This window comes from Dipodomys spectabilis, unplaced genomic scaffold (genome assembly GCF_019054845.1).
Source record: "Dipodomys spectabilis isolate Male_0828 unplaced genomic scaffold, ASM1905484v1 ptg000355l, whole genome shotgun sequence".
In the NCBI taxonomy this organism is placed as follows: domain Eukaryota; kingdom Metazoa; phylum Chordata; class Mammalia; order Rodentia; family Heteromyidae; genus Dipodomys; species Dipodomys spectabilis.
Genome location: NW_024871032.1, coordinates 325,430 through 336,659, shown reverse-complemented (window position 1 = coordinate 336,659; position 11,230 = coordinate 325,430). Strand labels below are relative to the sequence as shown.

Genomic DNA, 11,230 nt, shown 5'->3' with positions numbered 1-11,230 from the left:
TAGTGAGAGTTCCCACATACTTCTTCACTGCTTTTTTACTATGAACATACTATTAACATCTTATATAACCACTCTCATTTACTGATTCTAAGACATTCACATTTGCACAATATTATCAAGCTCCAGATGTTATTTGAATTGTATCATATCCCTCTCTAATGTCTTTGTGTATGTGTTCTTGTATTAAAGTACTGATAGCCACAAAAAGGGGTTGGAAATAATTTTTTCCTTACCTGAAAAGGAAGAGGCATGGGACATAGTGCTAACATTGTATAAGCGTGGAGACTGCACATTTTTGGAAATGGTTACAAGCCTTATTAAAAGAACTATCTAATTAATAAAAGTTGTCACCCTGGTCAATTGTCCTGGGCCACTGCCTCAAATGTTGCCTTAAAAACCAGCTGGACACACGCCTATCAACCTATGCCACATATCTTTAACCAGTCTTAGTAGAAATTTGCAGCCCAGAAAAATGTATGATAATCCTTTTGAGCCGGTGAGGGACCCTGCTGCTGCTTCTACCCACCCTTCTGGATAAAGTTCAAGGACGGCCTGATAGTCATATGGATGGAAATCTATGTTGTCATCCTGACCATGTTGACCATAGTGACAGTGGACTGGACTCCTGCCTGACTCCATCACCTCTGACTGCTTCCCAGTGGAAAGCTGATTTGGATCTGCTGAAACTGAGTCTGTGGCATATTATTTCAGTGATATCCAGTAACTCTTCTCTATTCCCACAGTAGATATTGAGGGCAAGGATGATATCACTGGCTTGCCTCAGGCACTTCAAGGATTAGGAAACTAGAAATCCACTCTACAATCAAAGCCTTGCTTGGTTCGGGTGTGGTAAAAGGCCGCTTCCAACAATGGCTATAAAGGAGAGATCTTTATCAATGGAGGTAGTAAGAGGAATGAAACTCACCCCAGCTATTGGAAATAAAAATCTAACAAAATTCTCCACCCAAGGGATGCCTTGAGGCAGTTCTGGTAATCTGGTTCCTCAAGCCAAAGAAACAAAATGGGCCCAAAAGCCACAAAGAAACTCAGGGAAAGAAAGAGTGTAGTAAAGAAAGCCTTAGAAAGGAATTGAAAAAAAAAATCTCCTCTGGATTAAAAAAAAAAAAAGGATATAAAAATAAGGATTGTCTTAAAATGTTTGTCACAGTGAAAAGGGGAAGAAGACAAACCCCAGAAAGTTTAAGTATGTAATAAATGGTAGGAGTATGTCTTAAAAATGAAGCTTATGAGTAAGTTGGTATGAAATTAAGCTAGCTTTCATATACATAGAGTCAGGATGGGTGAACTGATGTGGAACTATTTTTTATGTTTATCTGTATGGTAGGGAGGAAGGATATGCTCACTTCAATCTAGATGCTGGTTTAGCTAATTAGAGCAGCCAGGTAGACTCATTGTGAGAGGGGATTCTCTTAAATTTACCAGGACTGAATGACTCCTTCCCTTTGCCCTTTTGCGCTCACATTGCATTCTCTATTCCAAAGGGTTTATGCCCTGTGAAATGATGTTTGGCAGACCATCCTTCTTGTGTCCTCGCTTAAAAACTGCAATGTTGACATAGATGACTGCTCCAGTCTTTACAGGCACTGCAGACTGTTCAACAGGAACTCCATTCCCAATTTCAGGCACTCCTGCAGGCAGCCCCTGTAGTTGGCCATAATTACTGACCATGAGACACTGTGTGGGTCATATGACATCAAAAACAAACTATCTCTCCTCAGTGGAAAGGACCTTATACTGCTATCCTAACAGCTCCAACCACTGTCAAGGTGAATGGGATCTGGTCCTGGATCCACGCTTCACCACTTAAGGTGGCCCGGCTACCAGAAGAGACAAATGGATGGTGTATAAGGACACTGAAAAGCCTCTCAAGCTAAGACTTATCTCATCATAATTTTTGATTTATGCTTCTGTGCTCTAAATGCTGTTAACTACCACTGGCAGTTTAGAATCAAAGAGACAAGGGGACAGTTTTCTTACTTCTGCTATTGTAATGTCCCTGATTGTAGCAATTTAATTTTACCAACCAACTCAACTTGTGGAATATGACAAAATGCTTCAGGCATCTTGATGTCACACCCCTTCTCCTACTATGTTCTGGTGCAATGGAAGCCTATGGTCATACATTAATCCAACCTTGGACTCTTGGATTTTGATAACAGCAGTTCCCCAATTAAATCTTTATACCAAAAGTGAAAATTTTCAGAGATTGTTATCCCACCTCTTAACCAACAGGACAGATTTTATTCCTATGCTGTTAGGGGTGAGTCTGGTTACCTCTGTTGGAGGAGCAGCTTTTTCTGGAGGTGCTGTAAGACATAGTTTAAAACTAGCTCAGGAATTTGAGGAGAGGGTCGATGAGGATACTCATGCCTCTTCAGTGTCTCTGGCATGCATACAAAGACAACTGAACTCTCTAGCGGGGGTGGCCTTGCAGAATTAGAGGGCACTAGACCTTCTCACAGCTTCCAAAGAGGCAACCTATGTTTTTCTAAGGGAAGAGTGCTGATACTGTGTAAATGAATCACGGCTGGAGAAGAAAACATAAAGGTTCTAGATAAACTGTGTGAAGGACTCCACCAGCACCCATCCGCTAAACTACATCTAGTATGGGCTCAAAGCCTTTTGGCCTGGTGGCTAGTATCCCTAGCCACCAGCAATTATACTATTTCTTCTACTTGTTATTACTGGTTCCTGTGTGGTTAACTCTTTGATATCACTTATAGAAAAAATAATTGGGACTGTCAAGCTGATGGCCCTTCAGGCCCAGTACAGCCTCCTGAGTCAGGAAGAAGAGTCAAGAATTTGACTCAGTTACAAAAAGAAGGGGGAATGTAAGGATCCCTTAGGATAAAAGACCCCAAGACCAAGCAAGGACACTGAGTCAGGATATTAACCTCTTATGGGGAACTGAGGAATGCAATAATCTCTTGCTTGAAACTGAGGAATGAAATAACAGGAAACTGCTATTGTAAAAGTCCCTTGTTTGAAAAAAAAAAAGTTGATGTTATCATATTAATAGAACTTTGCAGCTTGTACCAGCTTGTGTTTTTTGCCTTCATTAGCGTAGGCTGTGTCCATGTTTAGGGTCATAGTGTTAGCTCCCAAGTCTACACTGTGTCCCTGGCAGGACAACTTCTGTAGCACCTAACAAACTTCTTTAATCTCTAAGCCCGCTTTGATGGACTCATTCTCAGACCCTGTAAGAATTGAAATAACAGTGATTGTCTTAGACACTAATGAGGGGAATTTGTTTTAAGGATATCTCAGGTAACCTCAAAGTAAGAATAGAGTAGGAGCAGACCTAAAATCTAGAAGTAGCCATGAACATCCATTGGCAACCTGGGAATGATTGTCTCCTGAACCCACATACCTATTTCAGCATTCTCACTGTTAGGAAAATGGAGGAAAACAGAAAAGAAATAGGCCAGACTCGATGATCAATAGGTGAGGACTGTTTATTGCCAGCAAGGTGCACAGACCTTTCAGGTTTGGAGGTTGTTCGAGGGACTATATTTTGGCTGGACTTATATAGGGCTTGTTTTCACAAGGAAGCAGAAAATGAAAAGTGGCTTATGCTTTCTTAGGCCACAAGGAGACGTCCTTGACCAGGCCCACAAGTTGAATGTTCTACTCTGGATGAAGGGCTATTGTCCCCTGGGGACCAAGTGTTATATCCTTGGCCAGGCACTGATTGGAACCTGCCTGCTGACAGGCATGTGGCCACTCCTGTTTTCTTATACCTGGTGTCTTACTTGAGCTGGAGGAATTAGGCAGGAGTGAATCTTTCACTCACCCTCAATTCAGGCTTTCACTGAGCTGGATGCAGAGCAAAACAAGCACAAAGCCACTGGTAACAACCAAAAACCAGCCCTGCTTCTATTCCCTGCAAACATTCTCCAGGAAATATTGCCACACCATGCAGAACAATTCCTACCAGATCTGCTGAGTTTCTGCTAGGCCCAAAAGTCGGGTTCCCTTTCCATTTTACTTTTCATTTTCAGTCTTTTTCTCTTGTTTGTTTTTCTATGAGATCTCTTTTATTTGTATTCATACACACACACACACACACACACACACACACACACACATTTGTGAAAATACCTTACAGAGAAGTTACAATTACATGAGTACATGAGCAAGGTAATGAGTACATTTCTTATTAGGGATGGTAAGAGGAAACAAAGTGGGAGGCAACAATGCTTGATAAGAAATGTACCCATTACCTTTTATTTGTATTCTGTGACAAGTGATCTGATTTTTCCTTGTTACTGCTTCCAATACATGCTGCCCTAGGTCCAATTGAACACTCTACCACAATGCCTGGACCTCTGCTGAAACAGCTTCACCTAGTCCTATAATTGAATCCCAGGAGGCTCGGAATATGTCTCAGTGATAGAATGCTTCCCTAGCATGCATGAATTCATGGGTTCGATTCCTCAGCAACACATAAGCAGAAAACACCAGAAGTGGTGCTGTGGCTCAAGTGGTACAGTGCTAGCCTTGAGTAAAATAAGTTCAGGGGCAGTGCAAAGGCCCTGAGTTCAAGCCCCAGGACTGGCACAAAAAAGGAAAAAGACTTGAACCCCAGGGCCTCCGATGTCACATTTAGAAGGCATGTTTTCTTCCTACATTGTCTGTCATGTTTATCTACAGCTTTCTCTAACAAAGGTTTTTCATTGAAACTACAGTTGCTTACATCTCAGGCTTAGGATCTGATATAGGGATTGATCTCTGGGCAACAGGGCTGGTTGAAATGCAAGACATTTCCTTAGCACAATTCAAGGGCCTACTCTACTTGTTTTAGTGTTCTGGGAAAGTTTTCTAAAGCAGTTTTGAAAGCTTGAAGAAAGAAAGCACAAAGCTCATTGCTGGTCTCATTAACTATTGGGTGAAAACTCCTGAAGAGTGGTGGGAGGTGGGGATGTCTTCCTGCTTGGCCCATAGTAGCACGGCATGCAGCTCTTCTGCAATCAAGCATATTTCTACTGATCTTATGTGGACATGCCAGCCATCCTGGTACTCTCCAGGTAACATTCCTTAGGCACCAGGAACTCCATGTAATGAAGTTCAGGGAGTTTACACAGTGCAGAGAAGAGGCAGTTGAGGGTGCAGGCTGACAGCAGATTAGCAAGGAACTTGAGCTCCTAGAGATAGTGGCAGGAACACAGGCCCAGTATCATCATGACCACATAGCTATGGGTAATAGCACACTCCACTGGGATCCACACCCGCACTATCTGGACAACCTGTTGCCGCAGCTTGAGGAAAGTAGAGGGATATAAATGAAGCAGATTGTGTCTACTGAGGTGCAACACATCCAGCTGGGCAGCATGGATACAGTCTGCCAAGAAGTTCATGTCCACATGGTTCAGAGCACAATTGGCCAGGTCCAGCATTCTCAATCATGTCCTGAAGGGGCTGTAGAACATGGAGTAATCAGCACAAATCAGAGGAGTTCCATGTGAGCAACAATGGATGTGAGCAATCCATCTGCTTGTCTGTCACAGAGAACAAAGACTTGCAGGGCAAGTCTTGTTCTTACCTGACTGCATGGAGTCTGTGAAAATAGTTTTGACACATGGTGCTACATGAAATGCAAATGTCTGTGTCCATAAATATGGTTCACTGGGATGCAGCCTGGCTCCCTTGCTTTCACACAGTCTACAGCTGCTGGGCTTGCTGTGTGGTTCAGAATTAACCTGAACCAATGAAACCTTTGTCTTCATCTCACCTAAATGGCAGATTTTATCAACAACCATTTTCATATGAAAGGAGTTATGTACATGATCTTGGAGAAAACATCCACTCTGAGAGCTTGCTACAGGGGAAATGAGGCATTAGTAAGAAAAAAGAGCCATTATTCTAACAATAGAAGAATCCATTACTGTAGAGCCAGGAAGGGAAAGCCAGACATCCCCAACTGAGGCACCATATCCACAATCCAATAATTCTGATTTAGATAGTGTTGGCAGCAAGCATCAGCAAAGGGGCAGCTGGACCCTGTCTCTGACTGAGTCCCTCACTGTCTGTTTGTGCATGCCCCTCTTGATATCATAGCTGCAAATGGGTGAAACTATTAGCTAAGGCCTTATGAGAATCCTGCTTGTGGAGGAGGCCAGGCATTCCCCCAATTCCCATGAATGATCTTGGGTTAATATCTGCTCAGGAAGGCCAGGGTGATACTGCAGTCCCACCGTCAGCTGACAACAACCTCATGTCACCCAGCTGAGCCAGATTTCTATACCTGACCTGAGATAATGCCAGTCACACAGTGTTGGGAACTTTTTTTGCACCACAATAGACAACTACAGGAGTCACTATAGTTAGCTATGCCTTATAAAGCAACATTCTAGACCCATTAGTTAGCATGTTCTTTTCACAGAGACCTCTCCCTCTCCCTTCCCCCTCCCGCTTTCCCTCTCTGTCCTGCTCTTCTTGCTTTCCCCCACTCTTCCTCCTATCTATGCTAGGAATTACAGCCAGGGTTTTTCATGTGCTAGTCAAACACGTAGCATCAAGGCACATTTTAGCCCTTATCTTTCTTTCTTTCTTTCTTTCTTCTTTCTTTCTTTCTTTCTTTCTTTCTTTCTTTCTTTCTTTCTTTCTTTCTTTCTTTCTTTCTTTCTTTCTTTCTTTCTTTCTTTCTTTCTTTCTTTCTTTCTTTCTTTCTTTCTTTCTTTCTTTCTTTCTTTCTTTCTTTCTTTCTTTCTTTCTTTCTTTCTTTCTTTCTTTCTTTCTTTCTTTCTTTCTTTCTTTCTTTCTTTCTTTCTTTCTTTCTTCCTCTGTCTCTCTGTCTCTCTTTCTTTACTTATTTTGAAGACAAAGACACCATTCAAACTCAGTATCTGATGCTTTTGCTCACTGGCTGGTACTCTAATATTTGAGCTACACCTTCAACCCCCAGACCTTGTTTTTTGAGGCAGTCTCCCTATGTTATCCAGGCTGGACTTGAACTCACTTTCCTTCTTCCTCAGGCTTCTGAGTGTTGGGATTGCAAGCCTGGTTTTGATGTCTACCTTACACATTGTCTCTTTCTAACTAGAAGCATTCCCCTGAGGTCCCTCACTATTCTGGATCAATCCTGGTCCTCTAACTTCTTTATTTCTCTTTTGTGCTCTCTTATGTGCAGCTCCAGAGAGCATTGAGCTTGGGGCTTTGTGAATAAGCTGTTCTTCTACCTATCACTCAGTGCCCCTACAGCCTGTGAAGCCAAGGACCAGAGTGCTTGACCCATCCCTCTTCCTTTCAGTCTCTGAGACTCTGAGAATCTGGATCTTCCTTGTCAGCATGGAGAGGGCCACACTCAGCTCTATCAGGTAAGTCATGTGACTGAGCTCTCAGGAGATGGAGCCAAGGAGGCAGTCTTCATGCTTAGAAGTTGGGACAGAAGTGAAGGGTGTGTCAAAGGCCTTGATGGGGAGGATGAGTGAAGTCAGATGAGGGAATCCCACCTGGTCTAACAACTGCTGCACATGCCAGCATGTAGCCGCACATTGTGGGCCACTTCCAGCTTGCACAGCTAACCTGTCCTGGCTAGGCTTAACACCTGCAGGAGCTACCCAGGGCTCAAGCTGTCTTCCCTGAATGAGGGGCAGTGCATCTGCAGAGCAGCCATACCTACTGATTTCAGGGCCTGCACCACTATCTTAAAGTTGCCTTCAATGACAAATAAATAAATGAGGACTTCAATAGGTCACCTGACTGCACAGGGCTCTGCCTGTAGTTGGCAGCATATTCTAGCCAGGAGCTCAGTGTGGCCCCACTTTCCCAGAGCCCTTCCACAAGGGCATTGCTGTACCTGCACATCCCGGATACCCATAAGGTCAGATCTCTGCAGCTGATGAATCCTTTTAAAGAATTATTTAAGAAGGATTTTTTCCTTTGTTTTATTTAGAAAAGAATATTTTAAAGGTTCATTCCCTGGAAAACACTTGCCCAGTTTTAAATGCCAAGACAAATAGTTGGGTTCCACATGAGAGTGCCATTAAAATACTAGAACTCTATGTACTTTTCAGGGATACAATGAATTTTGGGATGACTCAATGTTTTAGGTATCCATGATTCTAATACTAGATACATTTCTATTTTCTTACAGAGAAGAGATTTTGATTCCAAGAGACTTTGAATAATAGTATGAAGTCTTTCATAACTCCACATCAACTCTTCATTTTATGAACTTATTTTCCTAATATAATTTATGAAACTTTATAGTTAATTATTTTCTCCAAAGTCACAAAATCATTTTTTGAAGATTTTCTAATAGGAATAAAGCTTTGCGACTGAAAGGTCAATATAATCCTTTTTGTCAACTATAATCAAGAATCTCTTGAAATTATTTTTGAATGTTAAATTCCTCCAAAGCCTATAGTTGAATGGAATCGCTTCTATCCTGAGTGTATGAATTGTGTGTGCTTGGGAAAAGTTCCATTTATCCCATTAATATGTGGAGGATATTTCACAGGGAGGAGATCCAGATAGTACCTACCCACTTTGGTCTCATCTCTGTACTCTGTGCGTTTGGACAAATTTCAACTTTGTTCACGACTCATTTAACTTCTGTAGATCCTATGATGAAGATACTCCTTGTTTTTTGGGGGGGGTCTGGTTGTGGGGCCTGAACTCGGCCTGGGCACTGTACCTCAGCTCTTCAGCTCAAGGCTAGCATTCTACCACTTGAGCCACAGAGCCAATTCTGGCATTTTTCTTTTTGCTTATGTGATGCTGAGGAATTGAACACAGGGCCTCAGGCATGCCAGGCAAGCACTCTACCCCTGAGCCAACTTCCCAGCCTGATGAAGATACTCTTAAATTTAATTTTTTTTCTAAAATATATCAGAAGCCTGTAAGTATTCCTCAATACATCTTGTATTCCCACAACTTATGCAATCCCTTCCTTTGATACAAAAGTCCTTCCTCTAATTAATATTAGCTAACTCCAATAGTATAGTATAAATAATTACTCAGGTTGAGGAGAGAAAGTTGTTCTATAAGTGAAATAAATACTTAGTTTTCTCAAATTTTATCATTTTTTAACCTCTGAAAAACTCTAGAGATCCTAACTAAAAGCAGCTTTCATTTACACACATGAGAAAAGAGGTTAATTAATCTATTATACACCAAGAACAATGATCCTCTGAGAGAAAAAACCATGGCATTTTTAATTATGGCTGTTATTATTATTTTAAGAACTTTTGTATCCCTTTTTATCCAAAGAAAAAAATTAGATACTATTCTTAAACAGACCAAGTTTCATTACCAAGAAAGCTAAAAGAAAACCTAAATAATGTGAGAAAATAACTATATATTATAGATTTTAACCTCAGAGAATATATGAAGAACTCCTTAATCAAGTAACACAAAAGGAAATTCACTTTAAAATAGTTGTGGAACTTGAACAAACATTTCTTCAAAGCAGAGAGATAAATCACCACTAAGCAACCCCAATGTTGCTAGGAAAATGCCATCAAAATCACAGGAAGATACTGCTTCATGCCTTCTACAATGATTGTGACTTTTAAAAAAATACAGAAAATGGGCTGGGAATGTGGCTTAGTTGTAGAGTGCTTGCCTAGCATGCATGAAGCCCTGGGTTCAATTCCTCAGTACCACATAAACTGAAAGAGCTGGAACTGATGCTGTTGCTAAAGTGGTAGAGCAAAAGAAGCTCAGGAAGAGTGCCCAGACCCTGAGTTCAAGCCCAAGGACTAGGAGAAAAGAGGAGGAGTTGAACTCTTTTGGCACAGCTAAGCTAATGAGAATGTAGAATGTTACAACCACATAGAAAACAGGTTGGTGAATCTTCAAAGAGTCTAACATAGAATTACAATATGATTCAACAATTCTATTTGTAAAGATACAAACAAACAATGGACAATAGAACTTACATGGATGCCAGTTTTCATTATAGCCCTATTTATAAATACTGGATAGAAACCTTCCTAATGTTCATTTATAGATGAATGAATAAACAAAATATGGCATCTCATAGTGTGGAAATTAATGTGCCACAAGAAATAAATGACACTCTGTACATGCTGTAACATGGACTGCACCAACCTTGAAAAACATTATAAAACTAAGTATTTCAAACCAGACACAAAAGCATAGCTCATGTAGGATTGTACTTATAAGAAATATCTAGAATATACAACAGAAACTGATAGCAGATTAGAGATTGTCCATAGTTAGAGGGAGGAAGAGATGAGTGACAATTTATCGATTAATGACGATACAGTTTCTGTTGGGTCTTCGTCCGTCCCACGAAAGACGGGCGGGGTCTGAGGAAAGGTAAGTGCGGAGCTCACCTGTTCCCCAGCCTCCCTCAGCCCTGGAGACAATCAGACACAGGGGGGAGCCAAATCCAGCAGGTAGAAAACTCATTTATTAACAGAGAGCAGCCCTTTTTAAAGACAAAAAGGGCGGGTGGCATGGCAAGGGAGGAAGAAGAACCAATCACTGTCAAGGTCATACCCTATCATGTACCTCGGCCTTCACGGACTGGTTAGGCACTGATCGGAAGGTCAATTGGGCTCTGCCCACTCTACTCTCTCCCAGCGCCATCTTTGCTGCCCATGTGCTCTACAGTTTCTGTTTGAAGCAATAAAAAATTTAAATACTGGTTATGGTTGCACAACACTATGAATATGAGCAATGTACCTTAAACACTTATATATTGGAAATGTGGTTATTTATAATTCACCACAATTTAAAATGTCAAAACATGAAAATTAGTATTAAAGATGTGTTTCATGGGCTGATAAAAACCAAAATGACAGCTCAACATGAGTGACTCATGCTTGTAATCCTTGCTACTCAGGAGCCTGTGACCTGAGGATTACAATTTGCAGCTAATCCAGTCAGGACTTTTATCTCCAATTATATACAAAAAAAAAAAACTAGAATTGTAGCTGTGACTCACATGGTAGAGAGCCAGCCTTGTGTAAAAAGGGCTAAGGGACTTGAGCTCAAGCCCCAGTACTAGCACAAAAGAACAAAAAAAAAAAATCCCAAATGATAATGGTTGTTCTCAGCACTCAAGAAACCTACTAATTTTTTGTTCTTTATCAATGTTTCCCTAATGTTAGGATATGAAAACCACATCCAGGAACATTTAAAAATTCATCTTTCCTCAACGTTTCCATAAATGCATGGCAAATCCCAGAATTGCTATACTGATTTCTATTACAGGCTTGTGACATCATGATTTCAA

At 41.1% G+C, this 11,230-nt stretch overlaps 1 pseudogene; it reads right to left on the bottom strand.

Annotated features, from left to right (window-relative positions):
• Window positions 1–4,807: 4,807 nt before the first annotated feature.
• Window positions 4,808–9,923, bottom strand: LOC122095505 (annotated as a pseudogene).
• Window positions 9,924–11,230: the final 1,307 nt, after the last annotated feature.